This window comes from Cherax quadricarinatus, chromosome 66 (genome assembly GCF_038502225.1).
Source record: "Cherax quadricarinatus isolate ZL_2023a chromosome 66, ASM3850222v1, whole genome shotgun sequence".
Classification (NCBI taxonomy): Eukaryota; Metazoa; Arthropoda; class Malacostraca; order Decapoda; family Parastacidae; genus Cherax; species Cherax quadricarinatus.
This window is the reverse complement of record NC_091357.1, coordinates 15,666,235-15,676,544: the sequence shown is the minus strand read 5'-3', so window position 1 is coordinate 15,676,544 and position 10,310 is coordinate 15,666,235. Positions and strand designations below refer to the sequence as shown.

At 40.6% G+C, this 10,310-nt stretch overlaps 1 non-coding gene across 1 annotated transcript; it reads right to left on the bottom strand.

The window, feature by feature from the left end:
* Positions 1-3,747: 3,747 nt before the first annotated feature.
* TRNAP-UGG (transfer RNA proline (anticodon UGG)) lies at positions 3,748-3,819 on the bottom strand. Its single transcript has one exon. It is a non-coding gene; the product is annotated as a tRNA-Pro (tRNA).
* Positions 3,820-10,310: the final 6,491 nt, after the last annotated feature.

Here is a 10,310-nt window from a genome sequence, read left to right as displayed (position 1 = left end):
ATAGTGCTATGATATGCGAAAGAGAAAGAGAAGTGGGCCGAGTACCATGCCTTGGGAAACCGTGGCCTGGTGGCTAAACCTCTCGCTTCACACGGCGAGGTGTCCGGGTTCGATTCCCGGCGAGGGTAGAAACTGGGCATGTTTCCTTACACTGGTTGTCTATGTTCCCCATCAGTAAAATGGGTACCTGGGTGGTAGTCGACTGGTGTGGGTCGCATCCTGGGACAAACCTGACCTAATTTGCCCGAAATGCTCAGCATAACAAGCGGTTTTCTATATAGTAGTATGTCATTGATGTCATCTAGGACTGTATACCATGTACATGTACTTGTAAAAATAGATAGTATTATTAGTAGCCCCTGTTTCACTCTGAGCAAGTTTGCTAACATCTCCTATCCTTGTCCGCCTTGCAGTAAATATGTGTCTGGGAATTTAACCAACGGTCGTGGGTTGCATTCTGGGGAAGAGGACCCAAAAAACCACAATGGCAAAAAAAAAAAAAAAAAAAAAAAAAAACACTGGCTTTCATGGTTAATCCTCCAGGGTTACTAATCCCATCCAAATCTTCTTGATGGTATCCGTACCTTCAAGACCTGGGTACAATACTAGTGCAGCCTTCCCTGCCCTTGTGGCCCCGCCTACTATGACCTGCCCATTAGGCGCCACTGGACTGCATGATGTCATAGCTGGCGCGCGCGGTAATTACCCAATGAGCGCTGAGGCCCGCGCAGTAGCAGTGGTTACTGGGCGGAGCTCACCGGGGCTATACATGGGTCAGTGGCCAGGCCACCTTTCTCACTCTATACAGTATACACTAAGAGTTGTATATCTCTTAGAATGTATCTATCACTGTATATGAACAGAGAGCTATCTGTCTCTCGGTGTGTTATGTATATTTACCAAGAAATGTTTGTCTGTGTATAAACACCAGAGATGTTTATCTCTCAGTATACATACACCAAAAGGTGTGTATGTCTCGGTGTATATACACATAGGTGTGTGTGTGTATCTGTCAATGCATATACACTAAGAGGTGCGTATTTCAGTGTATATACACTGAGAAGTATACATGTGTGTATTCGGTGAAAAGTGCATATATAGACTGAGAGAATCCTTCAGTGAGTTTACTCCCTACTTTAGATATTTAAGTGTTCTTGAGTGTTGGTGTAAAGGTGATACGCACCTTTAATGACCTTCCTGCAGTCGATAGGTTTTAACGAGTTCCTTCCTTAGTGAATATTTATAATGATGAGTACCTTCCTTGATGCATACACAAATAACCCGCACATAAAAGAGAGAAGCTTACGACGACGTTTCGGTCCGACTTGGACCATTGACAAAGTCAATGGTCCAAGTCGGACCGAAACGTCGCCGTAAGCTTCTCTCTTTTATGTGCGGGTTATTTGTGTGTGATGAATGGTTTTGTGCCTTTTTTGTTATTCCTTGATGCATGTTTGATATAACTAGAGGAAATCCATTGCTAGAATTTATCGTTCACTAAACGTACATATTAGGTGCATTACACTTTTCAGTCGCCATTCTGATGATAGCATGAGCTGCCGGGAATAATGGTTGTTGGTGGAGGTGGGGGCAGGGAAGCTGTGGTAGGGGGAGTATATGAGGGGAAGGGGCTGGAAGGGCAAGAGGTCCGCGGTGTTAAGAGAGCAGCTGGGCTGGGCTGGGCTGCTGGGAGGGAAGGCAGCTGTCCCAGGATGGGCGTCGAGGTGGGAGGTGACATTCCCGGGTTAGTTGCGAGGCTGGGGGGCTCAAGGAACTGAAATAAGTCAGCAAGGGGCCGATACATATGGAGGTGCAAGTGTACCCATAAGATTGGTACTACCGAATATACGTAACCACAATGATACATGGATGAGGATATAGGAGTGAAGGTAACGTGGAGACTTTGGGTGAGATATAGTGGTATAAGGAGACAAATATCCCCTTTGATGTATTTTCTGTCAAAGTGGCGGTTGTACTGGGACACTGGGACCAGGAATTCATGTTTAGCTGGCTAATGGCAACAATAAATATTGCTTATCTAATATAAGTAGGTATCCCCGAAGGGAAATCTTAGAGTAATTGCCTGATTTTTTCTCCTTCCTCCAAGCTTTTCGTTTATAATTTGAGAACGCCTCCTCAGATAAACTTCAAATTTTTAACATTGGCGTGCTGTAACTAGAAAGAGGTTCATGTACCTATTGGCATGGGCAGGTGCCCTCTGATCAGTGTCATGTAGACCATTCCTTGTTTTGACTGACGTGCGATAACTTGAGAAAGCGTCTTCTGACTACCCTCAGAATATCAACACCTGAGTATCCTAATTAGAACTGAACCTTACGACTGTTATTGTAGACTGTAGGTGCTAATTTGCAAGATTGTTTTTTTTTAAATAGTGTGGTATTTTTCATAAAATATTTTTAGTATGCCTCATCTAAATAAATGTAATAATAATTAATAATAATAATATTTTTCTCCAAGTACATGATACAACTTACACAGACCATAACTGATATTAGTGACATACTATATAGAAAGCCCCTGGTTATGCAGAGCATTTCCCGCAGCTTAGGTTAATTTTGTCCCCAGGATGCGACCCACACCTGTCGGCTAACACCCAGGTACCTACTTACTGCTGGGTGAACATGGACAACAAGTGTCTTAAAGAAACACGCCCTGATGTTTAAACCCACCCGTACCAGGGATCGAACTGTGTGTGAGCTGAGTGCGCTACCAACCGAGCAATGGGTCACCTTAATTGTTGAATTGTTAATGACTGTGTATTTAATGAGAAATATGTTACATTATAAGTTTAGACTGTAGTGCCACAAATTTTTCAGTTTTCCTTTCTCATTTATATTCTATTTTAAATTCTCTCCAATACTATAAGAAAAAATATTAGATTTTTAGGAAAATTCCATTTGATGTCTGAGGATCTCACTTTCAAGGATCACGACAGTGCCACGATCACAAGTGCAAAGAAAATGATAGGATGGATAATGAGAACGTTCAAAACAAGAGATGCCAAGCCAATGATGATCCTTTTCAAATCACTTGTTCTCTCTAGGCTAGAATACTGCTGTACATTAACATCTCCATTCAAAGCAGGTGAAATCGCAGATCTAGAGAGTGTACCGAGATCCTTTACTGCACGTATAAGTTCTGTCAAGCACCTTAACTACTGGGAACGCTTGGAAGCACTTGACTTGTACTCGTTGGAACGCAGGAGGGAGAGATATATCATAATCTACACTTGGAAAATCTTGGAAGGAATGGTCCCAAATCTGCACACAGAAATCACTCCCTATGAAAGTAAAAGACTGGGCAGGCGATGCAAAATGCCCCCAATAAAAAGTAGGGGCGCCATTGGTACACTAAGGGAAAACACCATAAGTGTCCGGGGCCCAAAACTGTTTAACAGCCTCCCATCAAGCATTAGGGGAATTGCTAATAAACCCCTGGCTGCCTTCAAGAGAGAGCTGGACAGATACCTAAAGTCTGTGCCGGATCAGCCGGGCTGTGGCTCGTACGTTGGACTGCGTGCGACCAGCAGTAACAGCCTAGTTGATCAGGCCCTGATCCATCGGGAGGCCTGGTCATAGACCGGGCCGCGGGGGCGTTGATCCCCGGAATAACCTCCAGGTAACCTCCAGGTAGCCCATTGCTCCCGGCATTTTAGTCGCCTCTTACGACACGCATGGCTTACGGAGGAAGAATTCTGTTCCACTTCCCTAAGGAGAAAAAACATCAGGGCCTGTCCGGGATTTGAACCCGGGACCTCCTGCACCCAAAGCAGGAATCATACCCCTAGACCAACAGGCCACTAACGTTTTTTATATCATGCTGAAATAAAAACTTATTATTATTATTATTATTATTATTATTATTATTATTATTATTATTATTATTATATAAACGGGAAAACAAACCTGAAACCCAGTCACAGAGACGCTCTCAATTCGAACATTTTTTTTTTAAAGTCACAAAACTCTTCGGGAATTACTTGCCAAGTATTGCCGAGTGATTTATATTAACACAATATTTGACTGTGTTAGTTCTAGTTTTGTTTTATGCACACGATTACATTAACACACATACATACACATACGTTAGTATGTTATGAAATACTTCCTGGGGATTTGAGGCATTCAGGTTCGATCCAAGGAAGGAGACAAGTCTAGTTCTTTATCAAGATCCCCCTTACCCCTTGAGAGGACATTGAGGTACAATGGGTTGGCGTGGTGCCAGGCAGGGCCGGATTAATAAGTCTCCGGGCCCTAGGCTATTCAGATTGGCGGGGCCCCTTTGAGTTACGGGTAAGCGAAGCGACCCCTTCCAGCTTGGGGGTGGGGGGTGGGGGGTCGGTGTGAGCCTGTTTAAGGTCTAATTAAATACATTCTGGTTATTTGGATTAAATTTAATAGGGAAAGTACATCAAGACAACCAAAACCATTTACCAACAGCCATTATAACTATCTTGTTAAATCATGCATTTTAAAGAGAATAAACTCAAGACAGCATAGTATTACTAGATTAGGCTATTAAAGTAGTGACATCATGTACCTATTATATTCAGCATAACCACTACAACACTATTATTCCCTTTATAAATCACTGGCCATTATTGTTATCATTGCATCATGCATAAGACTATCAAATCATATAAACTCTAGAAAATAAAGAATTGTTTATATTCCCAGGCACTTCTTAAATAAACTTTTTTCTGGATTTCATATTGGCAAAATCATCAATTATATTCTGAAAATCAATATTTCTTGTTAGATCAGACTCAATGGTCAACAAGGCTAGGTTACACAATTTGTCTTGGCTCATTGTTGAACGGAGCTGGTTTTTCACTCTTTTCAAAACAGAAAATGAACGTTCTCCTTCCCTAATGTCAACATTAGGGAAGGTTTCTGAGATACCTGCATTTCTTAAATGTTTCAAAGCAGCTGAGGGCGCACATTTTTCAGGTGGAGCTTTAATCTGATTCATATACCCAGAAAAATGAACTATTTCTTCAACAAATGTGTCCTGAACATCTGCTGAAAGGTGTTGTTGCAACTTTAATGCAGCTTCTCTCAATTCTGCATCTGGCATAGTAGTAATTTTGAACAGAAATCCAAACTTGTCATTGAAATTCTGGTAGACTTCTTTTCTTTTCACCAATTATGTAATAAGTGAATCCAGAATGACGAAGTATGTAGCTGTCTTACATTTCTGCCTTGGTAGCAACACAATTTCATTGTCTGGCTCTTCAAAATTGCGTTTCCTCTTCCTTGACCGCTGATGATCAGCCCGGTAACTGTAGTCTTTCACCAGCAGTTTAGCTTTCTCTTCAAACATTTCAAAAGCTTCATCATTGCGAAGTGAGCTTACAAATTCCACTAAGCCTGCATAGAGGTTAGCACAAGTAGCCATTTTAATTTTAATTTTCTGAAGTGTCTTGTTCGTGGCATTTAACCGTTCCAGTATACAGTCCCAAAGCACAGAGAGTAAGGCCAATTCAAAATCTTCCAATTTTGATGCTAAGCTGGCTGCTTCGCTTCTTGTAGTTGCTGTCTGGTCTTCATCCTCTGCTATTTGGATCAAAGCAGAACGTATTTCACCAAAGCTGTCTTTCAAAGCATGTGTTGCATCATGCTGCGCTGACCACCTTGTTGTTGATAATGATTTGATGACATCTCCATGAATGGTTGACTTGAGTATACTCCACCGATGCGTTGAAGCAGAGAAAAAAATAAAGAGTGCTTGTAAAAGTCCAAAAAATGAAACTGCAGCGACACAACACTCCGCAGCACATGACCCAACAAGATTAAGAGAATGTGCTGAGCAGGGCATATATTCAGCAAGTGGGTTGATTTGCTTGATACGGGCTTGCAATCCATTATATTTACCCGACATGTTACTTGCATTGTCGTAGCTCTGGCCACGGCAATCCATAATAGAGAGATCATGTTCAAGCAGAGTATCCAGTACTACATTCATCATTGTTTCACCATCATGGCCTGAAAGAGGAATGAATTTTATAAAGCGCTCTACAGGCTTACCACTGGAGTCGACAAAGCGAACAATGAATGTCAATTGATCTGTATGTGAAATATCTGGTGTTGAATCTACACTTATTGCAAAGTATTTTGCAGTTTTCACAGCTGCTATGATGTTATTGAGGAACTTCTTAGTCATCAGTTCAATAAATTCATTGCATATAGTAGATGACATGTAAGATACAGTGCCTTTTCCTGCATTCCCAAGGCGTGACATGATTTGCTAAGAATGGATCGAATTGTGCTAACAGTTCTATGATCCCTAGGAAATTGCCATTGTTTTCCGAACCAAAAACCTCATTTTCTCCACGGAAAGCAAGTCCTCTTAGAGCTAAGAATTTTACAACAGCAACAACTCTTTCTAGAACTTTTCTCCAATAAGTGCGCTCTTTTTCAGTTTGATTTTCCAAATGAGAATCCAATAAGCCTTTTTTCTGTGCACGAAATACACTGGCTAAAATGCAGCTCCTGTGAGTGGTGCTGTTTTCATGTTCCTCGAAACGCTTGGAATTTTTCCAGTCATTGAACCCCTGTGTGAAGGTATTTTCTTTGGTAGAAAATAGCTTGCATGCTGAACAGTACACTTTTCCTGAGCTTTCAGAGTATACCGTCCATGATCTTTTCACAGTTTCTGAATTTGCAAGCTTCCTATAAACATAGATGACTTTAAACAACGACGACTTCCATCATCATAAATCCTTGCTGATTTCCTAAAGTCAATGTTCAGAGTTTGACTGAAGTTTTCTGCAATGAAAGCATTACGTAGAGAATCTGGGATTACATTTGGCCATGAGGCAGGATCTTTTAAGACAAATCCTGTGGATGAAATGTCCTTTGAGACATTGAGAGGAGACACAAAAGAAGTAGATGCTGGCTGAGAAATAATGGAGGGAGGGCTTCCTGTATGATCTGACGTATCTGCAGATTCAACTGTACTGGTAACATCAGAAACTGTTTTCGTGAGCATGTCTGTGATCTTTCTGCAGCTTCCTACATCTTTCTTTTTCTGTTCTTCTTGAATTTTCTTCTTTCTTTTCTGTGACCCACTCGCATAAGAACGTCCAACATCACGTTCACGAGATACCATAATGAGGATGTATCACTGTCTGTAATCATGTAAATACAAATTTTTCATTATCAATTATTATTAATTTTTTAATTATTATTAAAAATTTTTTTTCTGTCAATTGGGGGGATATGGCCCTTGTAGCCCCCTTTCCTCTGGCTGCGCATCTAAAAATTCAAAATGTTACCAGAAAGGAGTCATATACAGAACTTTTACCATAGATTAGGTTAGTGATTTGGGCTACGAATATTTTACTAATTCATCCTCCTTGATCTCCAATTTACTTAAACAGAAATCATACCGAGTCCAAGAACAATGCACAATGGTATTTATATTACCATTTTCATAACTAAACTAATCATTATGTTTTGCATGATATATGGCCCACCACCATAGATAAGGACATGAGAATTAAAGAATGCAGGGACAATTTTCAGTTTCACCCAACCAACGATTTTCTGATGTGGCTTATGTGTTTCTGGGGAAATATGTAGTAAATTAATTGATGTTCTACATCACTTCCGTCGCAACTTGAAAACTAAGCATTTGCGACGGAAGTGATGTAGAACATCAATCAATTGAGATCTGTTATTGAAATGATAAAGACTTAAAGACAGGACAAAGTGCTTTTAAAACCTACAAACAGAAGTCAGTTTGCGTTTTTAGGTTTTTCTTTATAGTATTTTTACCAAAAATGCGTCTTTACTGGTCAAGTAACCCTATCAGGTACCTCCCTTAACATTTAGAGGCGAAAACAAACATTTATCCATACACATCAATGTCTATCAACAACACTTCAGTTAATTCGTCACAGTACAAGTCTAGATAACGTGTAATTACTACAGAAAATTGGAGAGGAATCTCCCATACTCACCCATTAGCGGGAAAACACAGCTGTTCTGATGTAAACAAAGGCGTGTTGAGTGTTGCCATCTATGGTTAGGTTTATTTATTTTTATTTCATTATTTATTTTTGTTTTGATTAATTTTTAAAAATCAATTTTACTCTCCAATCACTTGAACTTTTTAAGTAGGGACCCCTTTCCACTTGCACCATGTGCGCAGTCTTGGATGAGCCCCTGAACCCCTTGGACTGCGGGGCCCCCAAATGCGCGGGGCCCTAGGCAAATGCCTAGTTTGCCTATGCGGTAATCCGGCCCTGGTGCCAGGATATTTTTTATTGGATCGTGGAACGATTTAAACAAGTCTAGTTCATCTTGCTACTCAGGCAGCACCAGGCGAGAAGAGTAGGGTAACATGAGGTAGAGGGTGCACGGTAATGGGGGGAGGGAAGTCCTCAAAATTGACAGCTAATAAATTAATTGGGCCTCCAGTCAGACTTACTCTGTCAGCACCACTCGTTCAGACTTGCTGATTTCCATTTATTCTTGATGCAGATGAAAGGCTTGATTTAAGAAAATGGAGCTACCCTTCCATTCCCTGGATCATACCTAATTGCCTTCCTTTCCCCTGACTACGGATTTAGAATTCCACGTGAATATAATAACCATCACAACAACAATATAAAATATTTTATATTATTTTAGCTCAGTTTTTAACTTTATTATATAATCCTCACATATCTGGAGTATACCCGCGGCCCGGTCTGTGATCAGGCCTCGCTTGGGTAAAAAATATTTTTATTTATATACATGTATTTTATTTGATTGTAAAATATTACCAGCAGCTAATTTTGTTTCACTATATTTGTCAGAAAACTCCAGACTTTAACGAAATATGTGATTAGGAAGAGTGATTAGAGGGAAGAGAAAGAGATTTGAGGAATACTTCAGTGTATTCCTTACAGAGAGGGAATTCACATATCATAGGATACTTCTTGTGGGGTATTCCTTAAGCATTCCTCAAAGTGAGACTTAATCGTAGTGGTCTAGCAGTTCCTGGAGAATATGGATTATAATCATAACTAAGCACTAAGCCCACAAGGGTCATACAGTAATTAAATCTGATCCAAGGAAAGAGATGGTACCTTTAATTCCTTGAATCAAAAGCCTTTGGAGACATTTAAAGGGACCCCATTGGATTATTATTATTATTATAATCAAAAAGAAGCGCTAAGCCACAAGGGCTATACAGCGGACCCCATTGGAGAGAGCATATTATTACTACATTCATGGAGGAGCGCTAAACTTATAGGGGACATACAGTGCCTTTGGGAATGGAAGGCATTCAGGATTGTTTCAAGGAATTGGAGCATTGATCAAGATCATAGGTCAAGAGCCCCCCCCCCCCCCCAACATCAAAGAAACTTTAGGGTTGGAGAGAGTATAGAAAGGAGGCAGGTGGGCTGGTTGAGGCATAGCAGCAACACTGAGGAACCATTGGTTTAGAAAGACACGTAAGCAAACACTATGACATGTTTATTAGAAGTTTCGGTCCTGGGACTTTGATCAAGGTCCCAGGACCGAAACATTTTCTAATAAATATGTCATAGTGTTTATTTACATGTCTTTCTAAATCAACTTGTCGGTATTTATTACCAAGGTTTATACCACTGAGGAATCATACCCTACCCACTACCGTGCACTCAACAACACACCTTATGGGGCCTTACACATCTTCATTTCCTCTATTCATTTTCGGCTGAAACGAATTGATTGACATCTATAAAAAATTAGCATTTATGGTAGTGTGGGCTCACAAATACATATATATGTGGGTGCTCGCGATTGTCAAATGTGTCCGTACTAGTGTAGTCTCATACGCACACCCACTGGCGTGGTCTCAGACGCATACCCACTGGCGTGCAGTCTCATACACACGCTCACTGGCAGTGTACGTCTAAGACTAAGGATTGATCTGGCAACACAGATACCAGACCATGATGAATATATTAGGCCTACAGCGTTGAATGTCCCTTACTGGTTTAACGGCCTAGGTGAATATTATAACAGCAACATTATTATTATTACTGTACATTCATGGGGAGTCATGAAGTGCTTAGGAGAGTGGGAGGTAAAGTTTTGATTCAAGGGGAAATTAGGTCTAATTCCTTGATCAAGAGCCCCACACCAGCATCAAGAAACCATCCTTGAAGGTTATTATACATTATATTCATGGAGGAGTGCTAAGCCAATGGGGTTCATACAATTCCTAGGGAAATGAGAGGTAAGTCTTGATCAGAATAAAGGCAAAGTAGCTCTAATACCTTGGATCTATAGACCTTTACCAGCATCAAGGCG